Source organism: Acinonyx jubatus, chromosome B3, assembly GCF_027475565.1.
Source record: "Acinonyx jubatus isolate Ajub_Pintada_27869175 chromosome B3, VMU_Ajub_asm_v1.0, whole genome shotgun sequence".
Classification (NCBI taxonomy): Eukaryota; Metazoa; Chordata; class Mammalia; order Carnivora; family Felidae; genus Acinonyx; species Acinonyx jubatus.
Genome location: NC_069386.1, coordinates 73,744,589 through 73,754,589, shown reverse-complemented (window position 1 = coordinate 73,754,589; position 10,001 = coordinate 73,744,589). Strand labels below are relative to the sequence as shown.

Below are 10,001 nucleotides of genomic sequence, written 5' to 3'. Positions count from 1 at the left end.
GCATCAAATACCATCTTAAGGCCAATGGCTCCCAAATAGCTAATTTCAAACCAGATCTATTTTCTGATCTATTTTTCCAAACCCGTACACTGTCTACTTGACTATTCAACTTGGTTCTCTGACAAGATCTCAACCTCAGGTCCAAAATGCATTTTTAAGTTTTCTTTCCTAAATTCCCAACTGTATGAAATATGTGAGTGAATCAACATTTACCCAGTGGTTTAAGGAAGCAAATGAAGATGGTCATTAATGTTTCCATCCTTGCTCCCAATCTATTGGCAAACTTTATTTTTCTCACCTCCAGAATGTAGTTGAATCTGTCCCCTTTTCCTCATCTTCCCAGTTTTAGATCTTATCTAAACTACTTTTGTCTCTCTTACTGGACTGCTACAGCGGTCTACAAAGTGCCTTCCCTTCCTCTACTCTTGATTTATTTCAACCCATTTCCCATACAGCACAAAGTGGTCTTAAACTATAAATAGGTCCCTGCTACCCCTGCACTCTAGAAACTGCAGTGGGATTGATAAGATAAATCTCGAAGGCGTCACATGATCTAGTTCCTCAGGGTACTCCACTCTCCTCTCATGAATTATGCTCCAGCCACTCTGGTCCTTCTTCCACTTCTGTAATGGCATCAAGCCCTTTCCCACCTCTGGGTTTCTGTCCCTCTGCTCCCGCTGTTTCCACCTGGAACACTCTCCCCCAGCCTTCCCTCACTAACTCTGATTCTTCCTCCACTTCCCCAGTTTCCTTGACAAATACCCTCTTCCCCAAACCAGCTTAGGTTCCCCTATTATGTGCTAACCCCTTAGGTCCTGGCATGATCACAGTTTGTAACTATGTATCTACTTATTCAGTATCTTTTTCCTGCATCAGACTGTGAGGTCACTAGGTCATGAATCATATTCGTCATTTTCACTGCTGCATCCCCAGTGTCTAGTACAATGACCGGGGGTATGTTTAGTTTCAATAATACTTCTACAACTTAATGTATAGAAAAGTAAAAAATTAAGCTGGTCTCATAAAGTCTCCAGTCGACTATCCCATTTATTGTTTTTAAAGGTACACAATATTTCATCAAATGACTAAATGCACCTAATTATTTCCTGTTTCCTGAGGAGTGTTACTTAAATTTGCTCTCACAATTAATGCTGCTATAATAGAACTGTTTCCTGAAAAGAAATTCACAGAGGTGGAAATCACAGGGCTATAGCTTCTGAATATTCCCCCTGAACAGGATCATCAATTTTTCTACAAAAGTATTATAACACATGACAGTACCCCCAAAATGACTGATCCTGAATAATTTAGTCATACTTTTTAAATGCTTATCAAAGAAAACACACCTGCTCTCTGTGAACTCCAGTCCTACAACAAAGTCTCACAGTGCAGGTCATATACTCATTTTACGAGTCACAACAGTATTGACACTAGTTAAGTCTAATTTCTTGTAAGTCCTAGGAACAGTTCCCATTATATTTTATGTGTGGTAAAATTATAATGACACCAGGATGTCTGTCAGGAAGACATATTTATTATGAATATGACATCATAAATCTCATCTAGAGTCAAGGTTTTTAATTGACTCAACTATCAATTCAGAGCAATAAAATGTTCTTTTAACTTGTAACTTGCAGCCAGAAACTCATTGCCTTTACTCAAGTATGCATTATGAAAACTTGAATTAGAAATACTAAATATTGGGGCACCTGGGTTTCTCAGTCGGCTGGGCATCCGACTTCGGCTCAAGTCATGATTTCACGGTTTGTGGGTTCAAGCCCCACGTCTGGCTCTGTGCTGACAGCTCAGGGCCTAGAACCTGCTTTGGATTCCGTGTCGCCCTCTCTCTCTGCCCCTCCCTGACTTGTACTCTCTCCTCTCCCTCTCTGTCTCAAAAATAAGTAAACATTGAAAAAAGGGAAACAAATATTTTCAGTAAGCTTTCTTTCCAAAGAAACAATGAATCTGAAAGTTTTCAAAATGCCTTTTTTTCTTTAGAAAAAATATATTAATCTAAAGTGGGAAAACACATAGGACAAAAAATGGGTGAAGAGGTAGTGGTTCAGAGCCCACAGCACACTTAAAGCCAGGGGTCAAGGCTCTATCAAGCAGAATTGTGATTTTATTCTAGAAAGACGTCTGCTTTGGGCCAGGTCTAAATGATGAGTGCTGTAATGGGGTGGGTTTGAATCTGATCTGGTCCAGTTAACCTTCTGGAAAACTGAGACATTTCCATGTCTGGTGTATTGGGGGGCTCTTTAAAGATGAGCATAACATGGTTCCTGGGTTCCTGTTTTAAACAGGCTTATGTTCATCCCTGGGGCTGCACTCAGCTTTTCAGAGACAATTACTTCATGAATGGAGCTGGTTTTTTTCTTCTTTCCCTTCCCTTCTTTGAATAAATAAATAGGCTTTTTCCTCCCAGGGCCTACGGTCCTAGACATTCTAGAGGATATAGAGAAGGTTCAGGCAAGTCTCAAGCCTCAAACGGGATGGATTAGACCTGTGCAAACATATTTGTATGGCGTAAACACACTGCAGCAAGATACAGGTAACTGAGTGGAAGATGCCTCTGGCTGACACAATCAGTGAAGATTTCCAAAAGAAGCATTGCAGACAGCTCAACAAAGAAAGACAGGGTAGGATTCAGGCATGCAGAGATGAGGCCTGGAGATTGGTACAGGAAAGGGCATCCAGGGCAAAGGAAATGCATTTCACCTTTAAAGTGCTGTTTGTTCTCTCCATATCTTTCTTGGCTGGGTGGCCTAGGACAGTCCTTAAATTTTTTTTTTTTATGTTTATTTATTTTTGAAAGAGAGAGAGCACGTGAGCAGGGGAGGGGAAGAGAGATGGAGACACAGAATCCGAGACAGGCTCCAGGCCCTGGGCTGTCAGCACAGAGTCTGACCCAGGGCTCAAACTCACGGGCCCTGAGATCATGACCTGAGCTGAAGCGGGACACTTAACTAAGACAAGCAGGCGCCCCCGTGCTTCTTAAACTTTGAGGTAGAAATGAATTGCCTGGCAGTCTCATTAAAAGGCAGATTCTGATTCTCTGGGGTCTGATTTACCCGGGTAGCCTGGGTAAGCAGGATCTGCATTTCTAACAAGCTCCCAAGTGATGCCCAAGCTGCTGGTCTGAGAAGTGCAATTTAAGTAGTAAAGTCCTAGGCTGTGTGTTTCTACAGAAGTCACAGGGCCTCCCGGGGCTGGGCAGGTCCTTTTGGCCTAAAAGAGCTTCTGGAAACAGAGCAGTGGAAGCTTACCTCACTGTTACCCTCTTGGGAGGGCAAGGGGACCAGCATAAACAGAAGAGAAGGAGCTGTGTGTGTAAGAGAGGAGCCCCCTCCATCTCAGATATGAATGGACTGCATCATTCCCTCCTCTAAACCAGCAGCACAGAAGCTTGGAGAGAGATAGCAGCTCTGTGCCGTCACTGACTTGCTTGTGTCCTGGCAGAATAAAGGACTCTCTGTGAGCTCAAAGCCTAGCAGCTTTTCCGGATCTTGGTGGAGACAGTCATTTTAAACCAAAAACAAGTCTTTCACAAACACTGCTGAAATAAAGGAAGGAGTCATTAGGATGGTTCAGCCTGACAAACTCTGAACTTGATACAACAAACCAGTTTTGAGTGGAGGTGGGGGCCCTGCTACAGCAGAGGGTGATCAAAATAGTCTCAGTGTTTTGGGTTTTTTCCTGCTGGAGACTACTCTTCGAGAGTTTTAATTCATGCAAGGGAAAAGAGAAGAGTCATATTTGGTTGGCTATTTGATCAAAATTCAGAACTAGTCACGGTTGAAATTTATCTGTATAATGTCTTAAACCTTAACTGGGTCCTCACTTAATAAATACAAATGCTGAAATCTTTAAACTATTAATCTACCCCCCCCCACCGACCTTTTCTTTGGAGAGATAGTAATAGGTAGAAACACGAGGACATCTGGACAGGAGAAGGTAAAAAAATTTCAAAGCATTTCCATGTATGTTAAATAGTTGTTGTGAAAATAGGAATGCTATATACTGCACCTGCAGAGATAAAATATGATTGCTTATGGCAGAGGCAGTGCTTCTAAGAAACAGCTCAGGTTGGAAATTGAAAACACATTCTGGGGTTCCCGTTCCCATTTTTCTTGCAGTTACCAAGATGGGTGGTCATGAGATGAAAGTAATATTTATTCAGCACTTGCTGTAGGTCAGGTATTGTGCTGTGTACATGACAGATGTGTTCCTTTTTAATCCACCAATTAAAACCATAAGTAGATGGTAATATGAGACAAGAAATCTAGTATCTAGAGAAGTTGCAGCCTTTGCTCGAGGTTGTATAGCAAGGAGTTGAAAACAGAAGTTCAAACCCAGAGGTTCTATCTAAAATAAGATCTGTACCCTCTCTACCATGGCATGCTGCCGAACAACAGCTTGTTTTCTGTTTCTCGCTGAGGACAGTGTGCTTCCTCTTAGAAGCTCTTCTTATTAGATGTTGAGTTATGTCAAAGGCACATGGGTTTAGTGACTGGTTAAACTTAAAGACCTCTAACATCCCTCCCAAACGTTCACATTCCCTTCTACCACAGTGCCTTTGCACATGCTGTTTTTAAAATCCTGCTTGAAGTTCCCTTTGGTTTTTTTGTTTGTTTATTTTGCACTTACTAACTATATCACCTTTCTCCTGCATACCTCAGTTTGGTCATTTCTTCAAGAAAGTCTCTCTTTCCTTTGCTCACTATTTCTCTATCTCTCTCTCTCTCTCTCTCTCTCTCTCTCTCTCTCTCACTGTGCTTTACTTTATTGTGCTCCATGTATAATGTGGTTTTTTTTTACAAATTGAAGGTTTGTGGAAATAGGAAGAGAACTAGAAGTGGAGCTTGAAGATGTGACTGAATTGCTACAATCTCACAATAAAACTTTAACAGATGAGGAGCTGCTTCTTATGGATGAGCAAAGAAAGTGGTTTCTTGAGATGGAACCTACTCCTGGTAAAGATGTTTGTTGCATGATGCCAGCCTCTGGATCAGTTAATTGCTACTTCCATCAATCATGCCCTGACTGGGTAGCTGTGGTTATAGCCCCTCCTACAACTGCTGCATAGTCAATACCCTTCTGCGGCTGAGCAGTTATAACCTAGGCCATATTCTATGCAGTCTGGATGTTTGTCATCTCCTTCCTGGCTGACCTTCTGGAGATGCTGCAAACAGGCATCAGTGTGGAAGGTGGCCAGCTCCTCCATGGAGGCTACTTTAGGCTTACCTATCCTTATTCACTTATGCAGTGCATATGCTTCAATCAAAGAATTGATTGGCCATCCTGGCCTATTTGGGGACATTGGGCAGGGAGTTGCACATCATGACATACCGGAGGCAGCGACTGCCCACCGTCCGCTAGTTCCTCTGGCTCCTCCATCTTCCAACTCTGGCTGTTCCTGAGCCACCACATGGATTGGGCTTTTTTCAGACTCAACCCAGGCTCCGGTTCCTGCTCCTCCTCCCACTATTTCTATTATATACTTTTTATACTTTAATAGCCCATACCTCTGATTGTGAAAGTTATCACAGATGCAATTTTACACTTATGCATGTGTTCAAAATAACAGATTCTTTCTTTTTAGAGATCAGGTAATCAACTATTTGTCTCCTGTCCCCAATGACTCACCTGAGTGGTGACAGCTGGTAACTGTCATTTGTTGATGGGCTCCTGCTTCTGAGTTAGGCATTGGATGAGGGTGAGGGAAATTGAAGATTTTTAAGACTTGTTTCCCTGTACTCAAGGAACTAACAATCTGATTGGAAATGCATGGCTAATATATATTAATTAGTAAATTAGGGGCAGAGTGTTGTACTGTGGCAACTCAGTTAAAAAAAGGTGGACTTCATTTATAACCTAGCTAGAATCCTTAAAGAGTAAAACCATATACCAATACTAACTGTGTGCAAAACAGAATAGGGTCCCAAGCATAAGTTCCATAAGCCCATTTGAATTCTGCAGGTCTCCCAGATCCCACCTCCTCATGTCACTAGAAGTGACAGGTTGCACTCGTAATTTACAAATGATACATACAGACACTAGCCACAGACCTATCCCTAGCTGGGGGTGATTCCTGATATCGCCAGGGGAGCCATTATGAAAAGCAAAACACTATTGCCAATATTCCAGGGACTATGACCAAAAAAACAGCGGTTACATGGATCAACCTAAAAGTTAAGTTGAGACTTCCTGAATTTCTTACCTGAAAGCATATCATCAGAATGAAGAATCTGAAAAGCTGTTAGCGATACACTACGTAGAATTTTTTTTTTTAAATACAGACTTTAACTAGTCTCAAAGACATTGATTGATGATGCTATAAGTGATGCTGTTAAAAATAGTTACCATGCACAATTCCCTAGATCAAGGTGTCTTTGTCCATATCAGTTTGTACCATTTGTTATTTAGACAGCCCTTCCTTCTATAGCTGTAGGCAACCTGGGGCATCTAAATTTGTGGGTGCTTCAGGTTGAGGTTCACACTGGGCAGTAACTCAGTTTTTTTCTCGCACCACTTAATGCTCAGAAAGAGGGCTTTGCCAAGTGGTCTGGTATCCTTAGGACCAGGAGTGAACTGTGTCACCAGAGAAAACTGTTTTCACATTTCCCATTTCTATTCCAGAATATACTAGTAACTTAAAAGCCTGTAATTTGGCATCCAGATGCACTATAAGGCATTTTTCAGTTTTATGATTTCATGATTAGACATCTAGAGAAAAAAAAAACTAACTTCTTACTCTCTTGTGCATAGGATATTTTTGCAACTATATGCAAAAAACTGGTAACAAGGCTTCATGGAGAGGGGAGCTTTCTCTTTCCTGCAACTTTTGGACTAAACTTTTTAATATCATGTGTTATTTACTACTAGTAGTGAAAATAACTTAAAAAACAAATACAATTAATTTAAAATTTAAGCAGTGCAAGTACGTTTTACTTGTAAAAGTACAGAGCCCCTCCCTCTAGAAATGTTTACATGCTGTTCTCGTTCTTCTTTACAATTTTACCATTATTGTGATTTGTTTTAGAAATAATGATTCTTAGGATCTGTGGAGGAAAGGACAGAGATACAGAAGATTTGGATGATGTAAATTGCTATATATTCCACAAATATGTGTAACCACTGGGTATGTGATAAGTCTGGGGCTAGGTACTTCCTCCTTTCCATAACTTCTCCAAGGCTTCTTGTGTAAACACCCAAGCATTTTTTTTTTCTTTGAGAGTTCTGCAAGCTTAAAATGCTTTTCATAGACTAGTGGTGGTTTGTTCCTCAAGAATGCAACGACCAATGTGCTCACCTGCCACGACAGTGATCCAGGGCACGGAGGTAAGTCCCAGGTGTCTGTTGAGGCAAAGACTGCCTTGATAACCTGCAGAGGAGACAAGAGGGTAGCCTTACAGAGGGCGGGAGTCATTTTGAGTGGCTGGCAATAGAAACTCCTACAGAGATAGCTTAATTCACAAAATTGTGGAATTGCCCAAAAGCTGATTCCAAAGATTTGTCAACAGAATCCTGCACAAGCTAAAAGAGCTTTGTTAAATCAAAGAAAGTTCCTACTTAAGACAAGTCTTGTAAAGCCATAGAACTTGTTTGGTTAAATTCTATTTCGTATAGGTATGAAGGTAAGAAGAATGCCTTATATTTGCTTAAACCTTGGTTTTCTCTTGGTTTTCAAAGCCCTTAGGCATACCTTATTTCTCTGAACCCTCACAAAAACGCTATGAGAACTGTCTGGCAATTTCACACATGATGAAAAGGCAGCTTAGAAGTGGAGCCTCTGGTCAATAGAAGCCTGGTAGGAAATGGCTGAGATTTAGACCAGGACCTGGGAGCCCTACCTGAGGGCACTCCGCTAGGCCCACCACACACCTCTCCAGTTATAAGCAGAGCACGTGCGGCTTTGTTAGGGAAATCCATCTGATTTTCGTAAGATCACAACAGTGAATGTGCCCTAGGTATCCCCAATTCTCCCTTCTTCCCCTGCAAACCGCCTTCCTAGGTCTGTAGCCAGCCCATCTTTCTAGGGTTGGGTTTGGATTACTCCCCCAGCATCTTTGCTAGCAAGTGAATAAAGTTCAGGCTCCACAAACTGGCCGTCAAGTGCTCTGCCTCTAGCCCCCATCCATCACTTCAATCCCCTTTCCCATTTTGGTATGCTATTTCTTGCCCCTTACACTCTACCCAAGCAGACCAGTGAACCACCACTTAGCACCCCAGCAGGGCACAGGCTAGGGTGAGGTGTACTGCAAAACTTATGGGGATGTCACCGAACTCAGGAACCAAGATAAATAGTGTGATGCAATCTTAAAAATTAGTGCAAACTGCTAGGAATTTATCCAAGGGATACAGGAGTACTGATGCATAGGGGCACTTGTACCCCAATGTTCATAGCAGCACTCTCAACAATAGCCAAATTATGGAAAGAGCCTAAATGCCCATCAACTGATGAATGGATAAAGAAATTGTGGTTTATATACACAATGGAATACTACGTGGCAATGAGAAAAAATGAAATATGGCCTTTTGTAGCAACGTGGATGGAACTGGAGAGTGTGATGCTAAGTGAAATAAGCCATACAGAGAAAGACAGATACCATATGGTTTCACTCTTATGTGGATCCTGAGAAACTTAACAGGAACCCATGGGGGAGGGGAAGGAAAAAAAAAAAGAGGTTAGAGTGGGAGAGAGCCAAAGCATAAGAGACTGTTAAAAACTGAGAACAAACTGAGGGTTGATGGGGCGTGGGAGGGAGGAGAGGGTGGGTGATGGGTATTGAGGAGGGCACCTTTTGGGATGAGCACTGGGTGTTGTATGGAAACCAATTTGACAATAAATTTCATATATTAAAAAAAATAAAAAATAAATAAAAAAATAAAAAAAATTAGTGCAAAAAAATGCATGATGAAAAATATTAAAATTTAAAATAAAGACTGGGTCAGCTTTACTGGTTTTTCCTTTTTCTTTAGACTCCAAAATGCCTCTTCAGGGCACTGTTACTGATCCTGCATTGACTTCCCCCTGAGTACTTATATCAATGATGTTTCACAAAATTTGTTCTCATTACCCCTTTCCACACCAGTAACTTATCTTCTTGAATGCCCCAGCATTTATCTGTAGCCCTCTTTTGTCTGGACAACCCATTTCCCTTAGTAACTGGTAGTACTTTGGTGGCCATCTGAATCATCTTGAATCCTTTCCAGTGCCTTCCTAAACCACAGTGGGCACTCAGCACCGAAAGAAGGAAAGAAAGAAAGAAAGATAGAAAGAAAGAAAGGAAGGAAGGAAGGAAGGAAGGAAGGAAGGAAGGAAGGAAGGAAGGAAGAAAATGCAGCAATCACAATCCTCAAATTAGCTCTCTCAGGCTGAGCAGGGAAGGAACCCAGATATATTTCGTTTGGTCCAGTGTTGTTAAAAAAAAAATTGCACTTGTATCAATGATGTAAAAATCAGGATGTTATACATGAAAAAAAATCGAAATCTTTGTCATTTCTTGAAAAATCAGAAAATCTAGCAAAGGTAGGCCCGAATTGTTCCATGACAGCACTGGGCGTTTAGAACTTCTCTGCCTCCTGGCTGGGTCACTTATTTGCATTACCTACCATGCCCCGTTAGCTCTTTGAGTTTGGACCTTAGGCTTGAGTGCACTGGATAAAACACATCTGCTGGATCCACTCCTTCTCTCCTGGATAATAAATGCTTCCTTGTCCTTTCCAGTAGAGTCTTGCAGAGAGGCTCACGGAAGCCGCTTACCTTTCCAGCCCACAAACTTCTCACAACCCGTAAAACTTGCACTGCCCTCCGCACCCTGTTTTTCCCCAGCCCTCTGCTCCAGGGCCCCCTCTCCTGCGCTGGCCCATCCTTCCCTCCTCCAGCCCCACACCCCGTGGTCGGGAGCCCGGGGCGGGTCTCTGGGCCACCACCGCAGCTCTCTGCCCCGGGCCAGGGCGCTCGGGCTCGCCCACGGCGGCACTGGGCATGCTCAGAG

General features: G+C 42.2%; 1 pseudogene; it reads right to left on the bottom strand.

The window, feature by feature from the left end:
* Positions 1-853: 853 nt before the first annotated feature.
* On the bottom strand, positions 854-6,065 carry LOC128316167 (histone deacetylase 8-like; annotated as a pseudogene).
* Between the last annotated feature and the right edge of the window lie 3,936 nt (positions 6,066-10,001).